Source organism: Orcinus orca, chromosome 10 (assembly GCF_937001465.1).
Source record: "Orcinus orca chromosome 10, mOrcOrc1.1, whole genome shotgun sequence".
Taxonomy (NCBI): domain Eukaryota; kingdom Metazoa; phylum Chordata; class Mammalia; order Artiodactyla; family Delphinidae; genus Orcinus; species Orcinus orca.
In genome coordinates this window covers 96,542,826-96,564,335 of record NC_064568.1, presented here as the reverse complement: position 1 = coordinate 96,564,335, position 21,510 = coordinate 96,542,826, and the positions used below count along the sequence as shown (strand labels likewise).

Genomic DNA, 21,510 nt, shown 5'->3' with positions numbered 1-21,510 from the left:
AACAAACAAAAACCAAAACACTAAAGTAGATGTCAGTACAAAGAATTTTCACCATTTGATGCTTTCTGGCTTTATAGATAACCTTTCCTTTCCTGATAGGAGAAGAAACAGACCCTCTTACACTAAAGCAGAATAAAGCATATGTATCCTTTGACATCTAAGAGAATTCTCTCTCATGGGCTGGAAGATATTAGCCAAGAATAGATCCAGGTATCAAAAGAGAAAAGTACTCTCCTATGGTTAAAGAAAATCAATGTTAAAGCGAAATTCAAACTTCAGAAGTCTCCTAAAGCAGTCATTTAAAATTTGTCTTGTTTATTGAGCAGCCGTATCTCACTTATTTTCTGGGTAATTCTACTCTCAAATAAACTTACTCCTTTCTAGAAAGCAAGGCATTAAATAAGCAAATCAAAAGGATAATTTTTATGCCTTTACATAAATTTTCATAGAACTAAGTTCACAAGTCAGAAAAATATTTTGTCAGATTCTATTTTATCTCGTAGAAGATTGGCAATGTAAGCCTAAAGAAGTAAGATTCCCAAAGAGAATGTTAGTGCTCTGATATAACACCCATACTTTGAGCATTTTTATTTCATGGCCATATGAAGCTCAAGAATATTTTTAGCTACCCATGCAGAGTATGACTGTGTCTTGTTTCTCTTCTCACGAAGACCTTTAATGATGTCTAGTTGACAAGCTAATGGCCTTACCACAAAGAGCTGTTTACACTTGGCAGAAATTTAGAAATTCCTCAAGCCTAATTCTATCGAAAAGCCTCAAAATGAATTCACAAACCTTCAAATTTCCTTTTATAACAACTTTCTTTGGTCACAGTATATAGAGGATTTACTATGCATACAATGTCACTGGAATTTTCCTGAAACATTGGGCTCCATCACTGGGAATTTTGTTTCTTTTTAGGGTTTATATTTAGCATCATTTATGTCTATTCTTATGTCCTGGGAGTATAGAATGGATCGTTAAAAGCCAATTAGGAGCACAGAAAATAGGATGGGACAAACATTTTATAAAGAAATATTATGAAAAAGATTTATAGGGAAAAACACAAGTTGAAAATTAGAATGTTGTCTGCTTCTGTAGAGTCTGATTTCTCTTTGTCAAATTGTACTGATTCAATTTTTATTTGCTTTACATTTAAAACTCCATTGACTTCACTTTGCTGTACACTGAAACTAATACAACATTGTAAATAAACTATACTCCAATAAAAATATTAAAATAAATTAAAAATAAGTAAATAAATCTCTATTGACAATCTAATAATCTTTAATAGGCGGTTATATTCTGAGCCACTATTGAGTGGTTTGTACACAGTTAAACAGCCTATACTTTTTTAAGCATTTGTACTAAGCAGTGGGCTGATATGTCAATATATATATTTTTTTTCTGTATTGCTGTTAATTATTTGAATTTAAGTATTACCACTTAAAACAACTATAAGCACAGTTCTAAAATAAATAAAAGAGATTAACTGGCAACACAGGTTTAAAGACAACCTTTCATGATGACAGACAGAAGCTATGATATCTGGATACCTATTTTTGACTACTGAGAAATAATGAAACTGGAGGTGGCCTTCATTAGGATTAGGGTCTGTTCGGTGTGTAACTGCTCTCTACAGTGTGAAGGTCAGAAGATGTAGCTTCAAGAAGCTTTAGAAAATATTGGGAGATATAGTTATGCCTTTGAAACTGGCAACCAAGTGTGTTCTTTCTTATCGTTCAGTTTTATCCACACCCATATGCACCATCTCCCTTTGAGAATCATGAAGAGGTTTGAGCTTCTTTGTCCTTTGGCTAATTGTTTATCTCAGCAGTTTGCTGCCACCTAGTGTCCAGGAAAGACTGTCTTCTAGTAAGGTTTGGTGCCCCAAGGACAAACTGGACACTCCTTACCGGAGGGCACACGATGCAAAAACCAGCATGCATGGGTCGTATGATAATGGTTCCCACATTGATCCAAAAATGCCATCACAGGAGATTCAACTCTCCTTGATACATGTCTCACAATAGGAACTGGGGTTGGGGGGGACAGTTCCAGTTTCAAATTAAGTTAGAAAACCACCTTACACATTTCCAAGCCTCCAAGTTGCAAAGTGCACGAAGTCAATTATGAGAATTCTCATAGCCCCAGCCCTATCACATGAGTTTAATTAACAGAATTACAAAAGTTTTGGTAGAATTTCAGAGGGATTTGCATTTTTTCATTGTCTTCTATTTTTAGGGATACTTTCTGATACGAGGTCCTTGTACAAAGGCAATTTCTCCTTATTTTGTCTACAGAATTTTAGACTTCCTCCACTTAAATCTTCCATTTACATCCGGCTACCACTGGATCCTGTATTCCTTCTGAAAGTCTACTTGTTACTAGACTTTCAGCATTTGACATCCAGTTTCTTTCTGAGCCTGATCCACTTAGAGCTGTTCTGAAGAACAGATTTCATTTTGGGAAGAGAACACAGTGATGTTACATAAAGTCTGATTGATGGGCGTTAAGGTGGGCAGAAGTTATCCAAATCTGAAGATGAAGTGTGTTTGAAGGGGAAGGCATGTATTATCAGTAAAAAGGTGGGAGGATAGAATTGCCTGCTCTGACTGAATGATAGATTGCAAGCACCAGCCTCTATTGTAGATCCCAAGAACTGAGCCCAGTGTCCTTGAGAACTTGGGCTGTGCTGACCTTCTCAGAATACTTGAAAGCTGCTTGTCAGAAGAATCTTCTTCAGCAATCCATCTAGTCACAAGCAAAGACTTGTTTGTCATATGTCACACTGGACTAAAATATTATAATATTAGAACTTACAAAAGAAGCAACTCAGATCCAAAAATGAATTAAGGCAATGAGAAAGGGAAAGAAAAAATTCAGCTTCACTGTTACAGTCACGCTAATCTCTCTCTCCCTTCTCATCTGGCCCCTTCCTCCCTCCTGAGCCCCTCAAAATTCTTACACTTATCCATGCTTGGTCTCCCTCATATACAGATACAGGCAGTCACAACTTTATCTCTCCTCTTTCTTTTCTGCAAGAAGTATGTGCCCCAGAATCACTCTCCTGGTAGCAGAACAACTATTGAATTATTTCAAACCAACAGTTATAAATTTTATTTCTATTCATTAAATTTCCAAATTGACTGCCCATCTTCCTCATCCATTTCCTACATGGATATAGACTTAAAATGCCGGAGCATAACACAGAGGATCTGTGAATAGAGCAAACATAAAATTTATCTTTACTTTTATAATTCTGAATATTTTTATTTTAACAGTCTCATTTACCAAGTTTCACTCCTAGCAAAGTTGAGACTCTTTCTGTGTTTGGATCATTGAAGTACTTGTCTAGCTGAAGGTAGACTGGATTTTGGATGAAGAATTCATCTGATCTACTGGCTTTTTGTGTCACTATGTGTCTGATGACATTCTTAATGAAGATAGCTCACTAAACCTATGATATTGATGAAAAATACTTAGATGATAAACAATAATGTAAATTCCATGTGTGGGGGGATATACATATTACAGAGGTGCTGAAGCCAGGAACAAGAATCTTGATTTAAATATTAAGCAAATAAAACTTTTGTGAGAGAATCATCCTGAAATATACTTTTCTGGTGCAGAACTTGAGTTACCAATTGCTAGTATTCATAATAAGCCTGATGATAATGAAACGTCTATTTCTTGCTTTAAAAAATATCTGTTGACACCTGCAGTGTTACATAAAGAAGGCAGAGATTTTTTGGCACACTGGTCTGTCAATATAACAGAAAATATCCACCAGATGTGATGGTGGTTCTATTGATGTGTCCCTGGTAGGATGTTAAGAACAATCCTTTTTGTAAAAGGATGAAAAACAAAAACTTTGAGCAGTGAAAGATTGCACATTCCAAGAAGATTAGCTAATTTCCTGCAACGGGGCATAATGAAAGGGCATGCAGACAGTGTGTGTTGTTGTGATTTATCTGTAAAAAATTAAAATAAAAAAGAAACAAAAGCATCACCACGTCTTCTGGTATCTCGATATAAAATTCCCTGACTTACACAGTGATTCTGAGCAACTTTGAAGAGGTCATCAATATTGTATGCTATTTTAAACAACAAAACCTTTCTCTTTGTACCTCAAGCAAGTTTATATTTTAATGAAACGGACTCAAAATAGCACAACGCATATTTCCAAGTTTTGATCATTAAAATTCTTCATCTGTAGATTGCCAGCCACAAATAACCGACTTGAGAAAATAAACCAAACTAGATGACTTTCTTGTTTCTTCTAACCATTTGTTTTTTTCTTTTAACCTTCTGTTCCTACTTGCTCAAACAAAGATAGCCTAAACAAAGAAAATCCAGCCATTTGCCCAATCTTTTCAATCCAACCCTGCCTAAATCAAACTAGAAGTGACCTTATTCCTTGTTTCACCAAAAAGGACTTAGTGACATATCGAAACCTCCCCCTGGAGAAGAGAAATGCTATTGTCCAGAAAGATAAATTATAAACCTGTAAGTCAAAATTTACCATTGAGAAACAACAGGAAATATCTACAAAGCTGTTTACAGCTTGTCAAGATGACTAATATGACTACATAAGTGACTTACCTTGACAATAGTTGGAACTCTGGAATTTCCTTCCACTGCAGTCAATTTTACGGTGCCCTTGAGCCAGGGAAATAGCATGCTGTGCAGTGAGAGACACTCATTTTGCTGACAGACAAACCGAAGTGTGTATCCCCAAACAGCCACTTACCAGCTGGGTGGCTTTGGCATTTTTTTTTTTAATTTTTATTTTATATTGTAGTTGATTAAAAATGTTGTGTTAGTTTCAGGTGTACAGCAAAGTGATTCAGTTATACATATATAGGTATCTATTCTTTTTCAAATTCTTTTCCCATTTAGGTTATTACAGAATGTTGAATCTGAACTTCTTAATTGAAATGGGTATAAGAATCTATACCTATCGTTACTGCGTGGGAAACTAGAGATAATTTACGAAAAGTACTGAGACTACATCTTTAACCATTATTGAGAGCGTTATGGGAGTTGACTACAGGAGAAGATTCTGCTGAGAACACAAGTAGAAAAAGGCTGGGAATTAGGATAAATCAATACTTCTGGAGCAAAAAGTTTCTTTAAAACCCAGCTGGCACAAGGAGGCAGGGAAGCTATATGACAGAGAGTTTGTAAAGGTATTACACTGCTCTAAACCAGAACTGTTCTGCTATAGCCTATCACATCGCAGATACATTTCCAAATGACCCTTGTAGAGTAGGCACTGTAAAAAGCAGTGCTCATGGGGAAATGTCATTCTGCAATAATCATGCTTAAGATCAGCCTTATGAACTACAATACCATCTTGGCAAACACTAATTTTCATCACCCATTAGGCATATCCCAAGTTGACATATTCAGAATTTCATCTGTTATTCAATCTACACAAGGTACTTTTATTTGGACATTGTTTTGCTACTTTATTGAGTTAAGAGACTAAGCATTCAGCAAGAATATAAAGTTACGGACTTTTATTTTAATTTGACACTGTGGTCATTGATGCAAAAGTGTTGTTATCTTTTAAGCAAGAGCTGAAGTGAGGTGCCTCTCCCTAGGTTTTGGCAGAATTGCTGTGTCTGTAAGATTCGGTGCTGAGCCCTGCATGCCTTCGCACAACAGCTGCACAAATCAGTGCTCTTGGATTGATCACCACATAACTTTGCAGCAATAAGTCAGAAATTTTAAATCCACTGGATGAGGCTGGTACTGGAAGTGTAAGCTGATTTACTTTTGCAAACATCTATTAAGTATCTTTTCGTGCAAGTCACTGCATAAACATCATTTAATTTTTCAGCTATCTTACCCAGAACTCTAAAAATCTGCAAAAAATATTTTATTTTACCTCAAAAAACCATTTCCACTGGTTAAAAAAACAACATACAAAGTTTCAAAGCTTCAAAAAAGGAAAAACTATTTCAGAAGCCTACCAATATTCAGTGGTATGATTGGAATTGGATAGGCAAGGTTTTTTGAACAGAATTTAAAAAGCACTACCACAAAAAACTGATAAATTGGACTTTATTAAAATTAAAAATATCTTATTATTAAAAAACTCCATTATGAAAATGACTAGACATATCACAGACTGAAAGAAAAATGTTTATAATACCTATCTGACCAAGGACACATACCCAGAATATATAAAGAATGACTACAAATCACTGATTTTAAAAATGCAATTAACATTGGCAAAAGTTTTGAACAGACACCTTCCACAAGAAGATACACAAGTAGCCAATAAGCACATGAAAAAGTTGTAATCATCATTATCCATTAGTAAAATGTAGTTTAAAATCAATAGAGCATCACTTTACACTCATTAGAATAGTTAAAATTAAACTCTGACAACATGAGAAGTTGGCAAGGATGTGGAGCATCTGGAATGCTCATCCACTGCTGGTGGGAGTGTAAAATGGTAAACTACTTTAAAAAACAGCAAACTACTTTGAAAAACAGCAATTCCTGTCCTACATATTTACATAAGAGAAATGATAACTATGCCCAGAAAAAGACTGACTTGTACTAGAATAATCATAGCAGTTTTATTCATAACAGCCAAAAACTGAAAACAGCCCAAGTGTTCCTTAACAGGAAAATGGATACACAGATTGTGGCATATTCATATAATAGAGGAGTGATCAATAATAAAAAGGAAAGAACTACTGATACACACAACAACCTGGATGAATCTCAAGTGTCATACTGAATGATAGAAGCTGGGCAGAAATAACAGTGTTATGGTGTGACTCCATGTATATGAAATTCAAATTCAGACATAACTAACCAATGGCTATAGAAATCACTTAGTGGTTGAGAGGAAAGGTGGACTTGAATGGAACAGAAAGAAAAGTTCTGTGGAGATGGAAATGCTCTCTATCTTGTTTTGGATGAACACAACGAAAGTGTAAACAATGTGAAAACTCAGGGACTGAGAGGGTTCCACTTTTGGTAATAGCCAAGTTGCTCGTACCAGAACATTCCATGCACGGACAAGAACTATAAACTCTGGACAAAATGTAAAATGCAACTACCTGAAGGCATTAGAGAGCAGCTAAGTCAGACACTGGAAGATGGGTGACACTTGGACAAAGAAAACAAAACTGAGTAAATTTCATGAAGGGCAAGCCATGGTCTGCACCATTCAGAGCAGCTAAAACTCAAATATAAATGTGCTGTGCTATTAGCTTGAAGAACAAGATGGCAGGCGTTGGGTTGACCACTATAGCTGGGGAGTGAAGGGAAAACACAGAAGAAACGGACAGAGAGAGTGAGTCTCAAATACTGTGTATACACTTTGCCCAAACCTTTCATTGGTTCCAAAACATGGATGCAGCAAACTTCTAGCTGTTCAGCTGAGTCTAAAGGAACTGAACTGAAATTTCAGTTACCAATCAGTTTGCTGTTTGAGTCCGGTCAAGTTATCTGCCTAACACTGAAAATCAGTATTTTGGCTGAAACATTACAGAATTCAAAGTGTCTATAACAACATATCATTTGTCCAGAATATAATCCAGAATTATTCAATAAAGAAAGAGGAAACTATTATCCACACTCCAGAGAAAGGTAATCCATGGAGACTGGTCCCAAGATGATCCATATATTGGAATTAGCAGGCAAAGAATTTAAAGCTGCTATTACAGCTATTGCTAACGTATGTAAGAGAACTCATAATAAAAGACAAGACAGGAAATACAGAAGAGAAGTTGAAACTAGAAAAAAGAACAGAATGGAAATTCTATAACTGAAAATTTAAATATCTGAAATTAAAAGTTCAATGAATGAGCTTAACAGCAGATTGGGAATTGGAGAAGAAAGAGTCATTAACCTCTAAGACAAAGAAACAGAAATTTTCCAATCTGTAGAAGAGAGAGAAAAATATAGTTAAAAATAGTGAATAAGGGGCTATTGGGGTCATATCAAGAGGTTTAACAGAAATTTTGGAGCCCAACAACAAGAGGAAAGAGAGAATGAGTCCCCCTAAAAATCAGTTGAAGAAATAATGGCTGAAATTTTTCCACATTTGGTGAAAAGACAAAATCTGTAGATTCAAGAATAAGCCAACCCTGAGTCTGAGTGGCAGGACATGGGTGTTCACTATACATGTATCTCAATTTTCCTCTGTGTTTGAATTTTCCTAATAAAATGTTGAAAATAATATTAAAAACTCATCAAAATGAACACAGGTCTGTATTACATTGTATATTAATTATATCAATTTTAAAGTAATCTAATTCTAGGCTATATCAGGTGGGTATTCAAACTTCTAGCTTAAGAAAGATACAATATTCAACACTTTGATGATTCCTGCTAAGAGAGGTAAAGTGTGGACCATGGAAAAAGGGGTGCATGGTTCACATTATCTGATATAGGGTCTACTCCCAAATAATCTGTCAACACATCAATCCTCCTGTTACTCAGTAAAAGTTCTTTGTCGCATCTCATGGATAAATATGGACATCTGATGAAAAGATTTTCTTTAAAAAGACAATGAAAGGAGATATGGGAGAAAACACTATGACATACACAACAAATTCCTTCCCCCTTTTGTGTTGGTGATCTGTGTTTCATTAGCAAGAGTGTACATTAAAAGGATATAGCAATGCACCCAATCTTTCAGGTACTTGGACATATGATGACAGAGAACACTGGTCAGAAGGTTAGTGTCCTAATTCTGTCATTAACTAGTTGTGTGACTGTAAGTAACCCCTAAATGTACTCAATATTCAGCTTCTTCTCTACAACATAAATAGTTTAGAATTGCTCTCGCCAACCCCTTTTGTGTCTAATATTTGCTGTCATCACTGGGCTCTTTTGAAAAGAATAGTAATTCTGTATTTCTGAGAATTCTCTCATGATGCAAGATGTACCAAGTTTGTCTGAGATGATCTCTTTGGCTAAAGTCTAGGACCAAGTTTCAGTTGTCCCCATATGAACCTAGCAGATTTGAACATTTTCAAGTAAGCATCACAAACTCTTAACAATTGTTCTTTTTTAAAAAAGGGAACTGACATTAGCAAGCAGGTGGGTTTTAAAAGATATGAAAACCCTCGAAGAAAAGGTAATGTGCTATGATTAATTTCGTACAGAACTGACATCATGAAGGGGAAAAGGGAAAAAACCACCTACAATCAAATGTTATGCGTGTCCCTGTTTTCAATTTCCTCCCATGCATCCACTGCTTCTGTTGAAACCTGTTATTGCTAAAGCACTTTTTTTAAATCATAAAAAGAGCTACAGTTCTAAAAGAGACTATTGGCTCCCAAATTCAGCTTTGGTGTTAGAGGCAATTAAATTGTGTTTGGTAATTGCTTTCCTGGGCATTTAATATGATTACTGTTGTCAATGTGCCCAGGAGAGCAGTGCTTTCTATTAATCATAAATAGAGTAACAGGTATTATACTAATTTTTGAGTATTTCTTTTTGAAGACAAAGAGCTAGATTATATCCAGCTATAATGGTAGAAATAAAAGCAAAGATCCAGATACTGGTAAAAACAGATATATGCTCAATTGCTAATCAAACATATAAGTAACTATAAGAGGCTCTCATTTCCTAAGTCAAGGTGCTTTAAATGCAGAAGGCTGCTTGCAGAGTAAATCTAAAATATAACCTAAATCCCCATTTTAAAAATATAACACCTAATTTAGACTAATTTTCTGATTAAGTATAGATGAGCTGATGATCAGTTACTTAACCTTTTGGAAATTTACCATCATTGTGGCTCTGATCTAAACTATTCTCCCTTTCATTCTTTCTCTCCATAGGTATAAATAATACCAAAGCAATTTTAGGAAATGCTGAAATCTGTTTATTTTATAATTAATACACTGGGACAGCCTTTTCTGAAGCTTTTGTCTTGAGCACTCAGAATCTCTGGCCTATAACTTTTTTTTTAGGTAATAATTCTATCAGCTCATAAATATAATTCAGAAATCATTTTTATGCTAGGACTGAAAAAGACAGTGGTTTCCAAACTCTGCTCCTAGAAGCCCCTTAAGTTTTAAAGAGATGTATCAAGGGCCCAGCCCAATTCAAGCAAACAGTCCCACATTCTGTTTCTTTTAAAAAATAAAATGGATGGAAAGCATGGGTTTAATCCAACTCCCTCATTTTAAAGTTAAGAAAATTGAAGCCCAAAGACATGCAGTTGCCTTTTATAAGGTAGTTCAGCTAGAGGACTTAGAGGACTTAGACAATGACTTCACCAACAAATATGAGAGAAATAGAGACAGAGAAAGAGAGAGAGAGAGAGTGTGCGAGAGAGAGAGAGAGAGAGAGAGAGCGAGAGCGCGCGCACGCTGGAAACAGTATCCCACACTGTACATCATTTTTCTTAGTTATCTTGGGTTAATTTCACTCCCATGAAGTATCTCATGCCGATTTTGTCCTTTTTGTGTTTGTTCCCTTCACCTTAGTTTAGCCTTATTTGCTCACGCTGGGACTAGACCTGGTCCCCCTCATCCAGGATCTCCTTCCTGCATCCTTCTAGCATCCTGCTACCAGACTTCCAACTGAGCATGTTCCTGCCCTGAGGAGAGACCTCCAACGGCTCCCCATGCCCTCTGCACTGCTTCCCAGGGTGCAGTCCCCAGACAAGCAGCTCAACACTACCTGAGAACTTGTTAGAAATGCAATTTCTCAGGTCCCACTTTAGAGCTACTGAATCCAACGCTCATGGACTTGGAGCCCAGGAATCTGTTTTTTAACAAGCTCTGCAGGGGATTCTGATGCACCCTAACATGTGAGAACCCTGGTCTGCAGAATAAACTCCAAACTCTTTGTACAAGTATTCAAGGTTGTGCATTATTCCTTTCCAATCTTCCTCTCCATCTTATCTCCTATTGCTTCCTAAAGTGTAACCCATGTTCCACATAAGCTGCACCATTCCTTTGACCCATGACTGAAGTTTTCCTGCTTCCAGGCCTTTCCTCACTCTGCTGCATTAGCTAGAAGTCTCTTTTGTTCTCTTTCATCTTATTTTGAAAACCCACCCATCTTTCAAAGGCAACCTCAACTGCTCTTTCTAGGGTACTTCACTGGGTACAAACTATTAGGTATAAAACAAGCTACAAGGATACATTGTACAGCATGGGGAATATAGCCAATATTTTATAATAACTATAAACAGAGTACAACCTTTAAAAATTGTGTATGCCTGTAACTTATATAATATTGTACAGCAACTATACTTAATTTTAAAAAAAAAGTACTTCATGGTATCCCTGGTGATGTAACTTCTCCGTATTCTAAATACCTACAATACTTTGCCCCACCCCCTTTGGTTTTCTGTATCCTCACTGAATTATAATTCTTCGTGTATATGTCTTATCAAGGCTACTAGATGCTTTAAGCCCTCAAGGTCAAAGGCTGTGTTTGTTTTATCATTTTGTCCCTCGCAGTGCTTTATACACTATATATATTCAATAAATATTTGGTAGATAAAAGACTGAAGACTTCTTTAGGCCAAGAACCATATCCTCCTTGGCATCAAGCATAAGATATTACAACTAACAGGTGCTTAATATGTTTATCACTTGAATGAAAACTGAAGAATAGCAGTTTGCTTCAAAGGTCTGGTTCTGATTTGTGGTAACACTCTGCATGATGTCCTCTCTATGTGTATTATGGGCAAAGTACTAATAATTGAGAAGTTAAGAAATCTGAATTCTAGACCAGCTCTTGGCTAGTATATGACTTTACCTAAGTCACTTAGCTGGGTTTCAATCTCCTTATTTTTAAACTGACATTTTTAGACATGTTTTTTAAAGCTATTCTACTGTTTAAAATCTATAATTTTATAAATTAGCATAACTGCAATGAAAAGAACCTCTAATCAACAGATACTGAGAACCATTTCTTTGTTAACCATTCTGTTAGGCACTAGAAATAAATTTCAGTAGAGGTTCAGCTCTGTCATTGACTAGCTTTTTGTTAATCAAGCTCCTTAACTGGTCTGGGACTTCAATTTTTTCATTTATAAAATCAGGAGATTTTACTATATGTTCTTTATTGTGAAAGAGCATCTCTTCTTTTGTACTTTTTCTAACTGTATCATACTGCCTTGTATTGTAGCCATTTGAGCAGTCTTGTCTAAAAATGTCTTAGAAAGACAAATACTCTATGATATCACTTACATGTGAAATCTAAAAAATAAAACAAATGAATTTATATAGCAAAATAGAGACTCACAAACATGCCTTCTATCATTCCCCAAAGATCTGCAGTAAAGAAAACCTTTAAATTTATTTTCTCAGAATTATTGGATAAACCTGTGGGGATGAATGTCAAAAGGAACACAATTCAGGGTGATTCCACACAGTAAATCATAGTGATTTTAGAACAGCTCTACCTGGGAAAAGGTAACAGGGAACTTGTCACTGTGTATGACGGCACCTGTACTTGCTTACATAAAGAGTTAGGATTTTTTGTTGGGAAACACAGCATTCATAAGAAAAGTACATACAGCCAAAGAATGCTCTGCACTCCAGTCTAGTCTGAATAGCATCCTGTTCTGGAAACTTTGGACACGGTCTTTGTACCTTTGGCCTAGATGAACTTCCAAGCCCAGAGCACTGGTAGACCTCTCAACCCCTGTAACTTTGTTTGAACCACCAGTGAGATCACTGGCAAAAACTCACAGGATTGAGCCAGAGGGATATGCCTAGATTGACTGAATATTTAATTGAGTTCCCTCTACTCCAAATATTAGTAATGAATGTATGTTTTGTTTTCTTTCTTATCTTATACCTCCAAGGAATTATACCTTCCTTATACCTTCAAGGAATTATCACAACAAACACCCATATTACTACCTCCTAATTCAAAATAGAGATTTTTATACCCTGGAAAGCACCTTCATACCACTTTTCAATCCTTACCCACTTTCTCCTCTGCAAAGGAAAACATCAACATGGGTTTTATGATAATCACTTTCCTGCCTTTTCATCATAGCCTAACCATCTAAGTATGCATTACAAAAATGTTTTTTGAATTTTATATAAGTAGAATCATCAGTATGTGTTATTTTGTGTCTGGATTCTTTGACTCAACATCACATGTTAGAGATTCATGCATGTTTTTCGCAGAGTAGAAGTTCATTCACTTTCATTGCAATAGCAGTCAATTATAAAAATATACCATTATCTATCCATTCTACTGTTGATTAATATAAATATTTTTTCACTTTTTTTCAGTTTTTAAAAAATACGTGTTTTAGGGCTTCCCTGGTGGCGCAGTGGTTGAGAGTCCACCTGCTGATGCAGGGGACACGGGTTCGTGCCCCGGTCTGGGAAGATCCCACATGCCGCAGAGCAGCTGGGCCCGTGAGCCATGGCCGCTGAGCCTGCGCGTCCGGAACCTGTGCTCCGCAACGGGAGAGGCCACAACAGTGAGAGCCCCGCGTACCGCAAAAAAAAAAAAAAAAGAAAGAAAGAAAAAAAAAAACGTGTTTTGAATAAACAAAGTTTGGAAAAGATTGAAATTTATTCTGGATAGGCCAAAAGCCTATCAAAATCATTCTTTCCAAATGCCTAGTTTCTCATAAAACTAATGCCATGTATTTTGGTGTTAAAAACAAAAATGGAAAAAAAAAAAGTAGTCCCAAAAATGATGCTTAAAACTCTCTGGATTTGGATCAACTTTCCCAGCCCCATTTCCCATCTTTTACCTTAACTCTGACTTTCTCAAGTGACCAGACACCTAGAAGCAATGACCCAGGGAGGCTGCTGGGCGATAGGAGAGGGAAGGGTTGGAAGCAAAGAAGGTGAGACTCATATAAAGCATGAAAATCAAGAGTGAGCCAATCCGGGGTAAGCACAGCACATGGGCAATGGGGTGGAATCCTCTTCAACATTCTTCTCTCAAGTCCCCCATCTGCCACTTCTTTTTACCAAGAGGGTGTGTGTGTGTGTCTGTGTGTGTGTGTGTGTTTGTAAAAGATAGGGAAGCATTAAGGCTTTGATAAATGTGACAGTGAGAACAACTCATTGTCTTCTTATTAGAGTGATAGGCAAGCTATCACTTAGGCAATGCCTGGGACATATATGGGACAAGAAAAGCAACCCCCAGGCTCCCTAAAAAGATGGACTATTTCTGAGCACAAGAGAAGGAAAAGGCATATTGTACAAAATGTGTACATTTTTAGGCATGAGGACATCAATTTATGCCACTAAGCATAATTTTTTAAACAGGAATCTGTCTAACCACTTTTCCACATCCTCTTCTATTAAGTATAGGTTCTATTACATTTCTACTTATCTCCATTTTAATAAGAAACTGAAAAATATTTAAGTGAAATTGAAGAACAGAAAGCGTGAGGGAAACCCCTGGGTCAAGACAGCTTTCAATTAAGACGAAAAAATAAGAAAGGCATGAGTAGTGCATATGTTTGCCACGTTTTGCTGTGACCTGCGATATAGCCACTAGGTGATGTGAACAAGGGAGATATTACACGTGGATATATTTTTTTAACATACCAAAAGAGTTTCTTTGTTGCAGGGCATCTTGATGTCTTAATATGTCAATATGCTTGTCAACCTCCCAGGGAGAGGGAAGGGTAGAGTACATAGCCCTTCCCAAAGTCTTTTTTTTTTTTTTCTTTTCGGTACGCGGGCCTCTCACTGTTGTGGCCTCTCCCGTTGCGGAGCACAGGCTCCGGACGCGCAGGCTCAGCGGCCATGGCTCACGGGCCGAGCTGCTCCGCGGCATGCGGGATCTTCCCGGACCGGGGCACGAGCCCGTGTCCCCTGCATTGGCAGGCAGACTCTCAACCACTGCGCCACCAGGGAAGCCCTTCCCAAAGTCTTTTGATCATCAAGTCCTTGTTTTGTGAAACATCTTGTAGGACTAGCGTTCCATGGAATCCACTTTGGGAAACACTTATCTAGGCACAGCCCCTTGAAAACTTTCATGAAGATTCTTTCCCCTCCATAAATATGTTTTAAAATTTTTTGACATTTCCTCATGAAAATATAAGACTCTTCTTGAATAGTCCCTTCTTAGAGATAGTTACTACATATTCAGTTGTATTCATAAAATGTTCTTGTTTCTTTGTAGTTAAAGAAAGTTTCCTTAGATTAAAAAAGGTAGGCTTGCAAATCCAATTTTTATCTGCATTTCTTAGAAAGTAGAAGAGTCTGTTTAACTAGCAAGACTGTGTTTTATGCATAGATATTCACTTAGTTCTTTTTAATAGTCATTTATCACTGCTATATAAAGATGACAAGAATATAATTTTTTTCTTTCTGTCTGACATAACTTTTAATTATTCCTAAAGGCAACAAGGGAGTATTTTTATTTGTTATGTTGACCTAGTACTTTTGGATTTTGGCTTAAATTTTAACTAAAACTAATTCCAGGCCACTATTACATTAGATTTTTTTGAATACCTGCATTGCAAGCTGACCTTTGAAATAAGGGCCCAACCACTTATGTACAAGAAAGCAGAGGTGAAGTCCTTTCCTCCAGGGTATGTGCCTTGTTAGTGCCTGAACTGGGAGGATGCCGTGGTCTCCTGACAGACTCCTAGTCAATGCACTTTCCACTCCGCCTAAAATTCTCCCACCATTTCTTCTAGTACATAAATGGATATGGGATTTGTTTCATTTGTTTTGTTTTGTGGATTTATAAATATGCCCTTCCACTCCTAGGTGAGAAAGTAAACATATGTCCACACAAAACTCACACACTAATGTTCACAGCAGCATTATTTACCACAATAGCCAAAAAGTGGAAACAATCCAAATGTCCATCAATGGATGAATGGATAAACAAAATGTGGCATATTCGTACAATGGAAATATTATTCATCGATAAAAAGAAATGAAGTACAGTACTGACGCATGCTGCCACAGGGATGAACCCTGAGAATATTATGCTAAGTAGAAGAAGTCAGGCACGAACTGATTCCATTTATATGAAATGTCCAGAATAGGCAAATCTATAGGCACAGAAAGTAGATTCATGGATGTGTAGAGCTGGCGGCAATGGGCAGGGGGCTTGAGGTGACGGTTTAGAGGAATGCGATTTCTCTTATGGAGTGACGGCAGTGTTTTACAATTGACCGTGGTGACGGTTACAGAATGCCTTAAAGATACTAAAAGACATTGAATTGCGCACAATAAATGTGTAAATGGTATGGAATATGAATTATATCTCAATAAATCTGTTACAATATGCCTCTGTTGGTGCTCACTTTAAAGAAAATTCAGATTTATATCATCAACATTAAAAAGAGATGAAATATCCATCAGCAACCACAGACATAAACCATTTACCAAAAATTAATGACAGACGGCTCAGAACTAAAAGAAATTAATAGAATATGCTTTCCTGTGCTTTACCTTATTTATTAGACCCTCACTGTAAGCTGCGCTAAGAAATCGTTTGAATGTCCGTTTACCGCTGTGTGATGGGCTCACTCAGTCTGCAAATATTGTGGACCATCTACTTGTTGCCAGAAATTGTGCTGGACTTTGGAGGTAGAATGATAAAAAAAAAAAAAGAATATAAGATCTGCTCAGGGAGCTCATGGCAAAGATTCGAATGTTTTAGTAGAAACCGAAGAAGTTAGCATTTATTGAACATAATCTATGTGCCAAGCACCACAGAAAGCATTGCACATAGGCTTAAAGTTGTACTAATGGCCAATTGAAAAACCATTTCTCACGCTGCAGTTAATATTGCTTGGCTATGAAGATAACTGAAGTCGTTAAACCGTTCAGTTGATTATTTATTTCATAAATGAAGTCATTCACTGTTTTATTCATCTCTATCTCAGGAACCTATGCAATGAATGGTAATAAAAATATAGTTCATGATAAAAATGTGTTGAACTCTCAAAGTGGTTAATGATTTAGTGATATGATGGTCTTGTGACTGTGGTTCATTAAAATCCAAAGAGCAGTTGAACAGTTATCTTATTGATTCTTTTAATCTCCAGTTCAAGAGAGCAGAGAAAGGAAAAATATTTGCAAAAGTAGAACATGGAGAATTATGGGCATACTTTGTAAGCCTGGGTAAGGCCAATGCAATTTATGGCCTTATGAATATTGTGGTCTGATGATTTTTTTCAAACAATTTGTAAGGCTAACCACTGCTTTCTGCTTTATTTCACATGCCTCCCAAGGCTCCCTCAGGCACAAGAGTTGCTTTATTCTTTTGTATTTGAGCTTGAAAAGTGAGTTTCTCTTTATTACATATGCCTTTGGTACATGGCATGTGAAGGCCGAAGAAAGCTTGGCCGGTGACGACATTTGCCCCTAGTGCAGTCAGGTGGATAATACTTATCCTTCTAAGTGTGATCTTTCTTCTGAGCACAAAGTGCTTTACAACTATTATCTGACCAAGTTCAGAACCCCAGCAGGGAGACAGGAGCTGGGGACTAGTAGTAAACTATTTCACATCTGAGGAAATCAAAGAAAAAGAGGTTTTCCAACTGAGATGTAAGGACATTTTAACCTTTTAAATACTCGAGGCAAACGGTCCAAGAAGTAATGTGAGAACGAGTTTGACTTTTGCATCCTGACAATGGCAACACAGCCTGCAGACTTTGGGAGGATTCTGCTTCAATTGCAGCCAGCCAACCTGCACAGATCCTGGCATTGCAAATGCATCTGGCACGAGGAGGTGCCTGACAGCAGTTCCTGAGCCCAGTGCGCTCTTAACAAATGAAGGTTGAGTTGATTTTGGAAAATGTGGAAGTGATTCTGTAGCATAAATATAGAACATTAGCTATAAGCATACGCTGCATAAGACAATCTGCAATAATTGTCACTGTGACCATAATAGGGAGATGTTAGCAGGATGAGGTCACTTCCAATGGACTTGGATTGCATCTACCCATAAACGAATTTTAAAATTTACATATATACACATATATGTCAATTAAACATACACATATTTAATTCAGTCAATCAATAATGAAAGAAAAGTTACAAACAACCAGGGTTTGAATTAAAGCAATTTTTAAATTAATTGATCTCCATGTGTGGACATTTTTACTAGGTTGTTCTTTGGAATCATAAGAAACTAAGAAATAATATCACTTCAGCCTGGGAAGGTTAAGGTTTCAGCTGAACAACTGATTTTCATTTGATAAAACTGAGAATCTGGCTCTTGCATTTACTAACTGAATCTCTCTCTGCCTCAGTTGCCTCATTTGCAAAAGGGCAACATTGGGTTATTACAAAGACTAAATGAGTTAATACAGTAAAGTAGGCGTAACAGTGCCCAGTACAGCACATGCTATATAAATGCTAGTTATCTGTTACTATTGTTGTTGTTGTTATTGCTCTTATTACTATTATTTCATTCATGTAACAGTACTTAGAGTCCAACAGTAAAACATACATTAAGTAATTACTATAAAGTGTGATGAGTATTAGCATAGGGAATTATAGGATGTTCCTTGTTCCTGAGTAAGTACCAATACCTTCTCCAGCTATTTAGTTTTCCTTCCTCATTGCTATAGCAGGGGTACTGGGGTTCAGATTCTGATGAAAAACCCAGGAGGGAATATCCCACCCTTAAATTCCAGGCAGACAACTTTGACTCACGGATAATGGCGAAAGAATTCTACGTGGGAGATTTTCTTCCAACTCTGTTCCCTTAGAACAAACGGACTGAAGTGGAAAGAGCAATAAAACCCAAGAGAACTATTGCAGCAAAATTTCCCTAAAACTTGAAGAAGAAACTTACCAGCAGTACTGGAACCAGCGATGGCAGAGAAACAAGACACGCAAGGACCAGATGGTGGCCATCGGTGGCCTCTGCTGTCAGGCATCAACAGTCTTGAGAAAAGGCAGCTGTAGGGCGTGGGGTGGACACCTTGGGCAGGTATCAACAACCCAGCAGGATCTTGAATTGGCATCTATGGCACAGGTGTCCTCTTTGTCACTGGCAGCAAGATAGCAAGAAATGAGGGAACTGAAGGATGCCAGCTGGTATCCAGGAAGGTCTGTGTCCTGTCTCACTCTTCACGAACCAGACAAGTCTTAGGGTGGGTCATCAGATACGCTTGCATTTGAGGGCTTACCATTGCTCTGGGGACTCCCAGATCAACTGGAGTTATTAGAGAGGAGAGGTGACCTGTGCGGAGCAAAAGGGACAGTGTTTTGTTACAAAAATGGTGGCACTATTTTTGCCCCAGATCACTGTTGTCAGAAAAAAAATACATTCACTTTTCAAAGGATAATATTTTTAGTACTTTTAAAACCCAAATATGAAAATCCATGTGTAATTATAAAATAATGTTTTATTTTTCTAATCCTATAGTACCAACATGAAAAATAAACCCCAAAATTAACTGCAATAATGTTTCCTATAGGCTTCTAAGTGATACTGGGACTGTAATTTTTTCAAAATAGCCTTTATATGGTAGAAGTCTAAACGGTCTGATTTTTGTTTTGGCTGTCAGGATTATTTCAAAGATGTTATCATAACCAGTCTCACTCAAGGGAAGATTTATGGTACAAATTATGAAATAATATACGCCTGTCCCTTATAACTGTTACTACAGATAATGTAGTCACTGTTTCTATGTATCTTGAAACTATCATTTCTTTTCAATGCTTGAGGATATGATTTTTTTTTCATTTTTCTTTAACTTGTTGGTAAATTTACTTTTACATTGACCAACGTGTCTAAATGCCTTTGTCCTGAGTCATGCTTACCAGGATATATACTCAGGGTTGGTTTTAGATAAACTCATGAGTCTGGTTACCCAGTCTGTTTCCTAGCATTCTCCAATCCCCACCTTCCATCTTCTCTCCGGTCCTCCAGAGAGAACTGCGTCTGTACCACCTACCTGATTTAACCTATCCACGTCTGTCTTGGAAATAACTACTGAAACTGATGTACCATTACTTCCTTTTATCTAAATGTATGTCCCCACAAAGTGATAGCTGTATTTTAACAAGAAACAATGCCTGAGCTTCTCATGTCAGGGTACCTTTAATCCTACAAGTACATTTGGTCTGCCAGAGTATGCAGTCTTGGGGAAAAAATATGGTAATCTTCTGGAATGTAAATATGAATTTGTATATTAAAACAAGCATGGTTTTATAAATCCAGATTGCAAAGAACCTAAGAATTGTAAAGACAAAACACAAACGTGTAAAGAAATCTTATATTTGTGATAGGCTATTTGAGCTAAAGCCCCCACAGCATCTCATTCCTCTGTTATTTGTTACCATGTCCCTCTGCAATCATCTAGGCATCTGTAGAAAAATTTAAGTAGCATAGGTTCCAGCTAAAGGGATGAAGTCCTAATGTGAAATTTCAGTACCATGCAGATGGAGAGATACCAGAAATAAGCAAGAGAATGATGATTCTTAGGTAACAGAAAGAAGTTGAAGTTCCAACATTTACTGTGTGACTTTGGGCAAGTCACTTAACTTCTCGGAGTAAATTTCCATTAAGTGTGAATTGGGAATGAAGACTCCCAGTTTGGCATTCTTCACAAGAACTGGTGGAGCTGAAGGAAGACATCTGTGAAATATTATGAATTATAAAATAGCTACATAAATGTTAAGTTACTCTTGTTTCTGTTTTTGCTCAATGACTGGTTTTGTGGAAATGGTCACAGCCCTTCTCTGAACCCTGGAATTTTGTCCCAACAGCAGGGCCCCTTCCTTCCAGCTGCTGATTGATAACTGATCTCCTGTTCTGGTCGGATGCACGTCTGGACTTCCGAATGTAAGCTGAGAATTGCCTAGGGTAGAGTGTCAGAATTTGATCATAAATAATTATACTTGTTGTATATTAAGATTTTACACAGAAATAGAAGAAAACTGGTACATTTTAAAGAATCTGTGCATGATTTTTGCTCACATCCCTCCTCCATCTGAAGGATCTGTAGGAGCTTGTGAGGGATGCAGAACTGGTTCTAGTAATGCTTGCTGCAGAAATGGAAGTAGCTCAAGAAATCACATTTCCTTCTTTGGGACTAAGATACATCTATCTTTGGCTTACATGCCATCTGTGCTGGTAAATCTTTGGAGGAGAGATAGATATACAGCTCTAGATTTGAGGCCCTCAATTAGGTATTTATAAAAACAGAAAAATGTCTTAATCTGAACTTGGAATTCCTGGTAGTGGGTTTGGATATAGAGAATCCCACTTCCCATGGAGCAAGGCATGTACACACAGAGAAGGGTCATGCAGGGTCTTCCACTCCTAAGAGGTAGAGTCCAAAAGCAACTGTTTAATAGGAACAATTTTCCTTCCAATTGCTACTTCATTCTCCTCAGTGTGTGGACACCTGAGAACTTCAGTCAGCCCTAGGGAGAGATGCAGATGACAATGTTGTCTCTGAATAAATACAGTTTCACTTATTAAAAAAAATTTACAATAAAGCGAGATGCACAATGCATGACCATTTTAAAGCTCCAAGAATAGCACCTCTCAGGAAAAGTTATATTAGTCATCAGAAATTGAGTGTGGCTTCCTAGAGATTCT

The 21,510-nt window shown here is 37.1% G+C and overlaps 1 long non-coding RNA gene across 1 annotated transcript in view; it reads right to left on the bottom strand.

The window, feature by feature from the left end:
* Positions 1-21,510, bottom strand: part of LOC125965553 (uncharacterized) — a 943,317-nt gene that overhangs the window by 281,552 nt on the left and 640,255 nt on the right. The window lies entirely within an intron of this gene.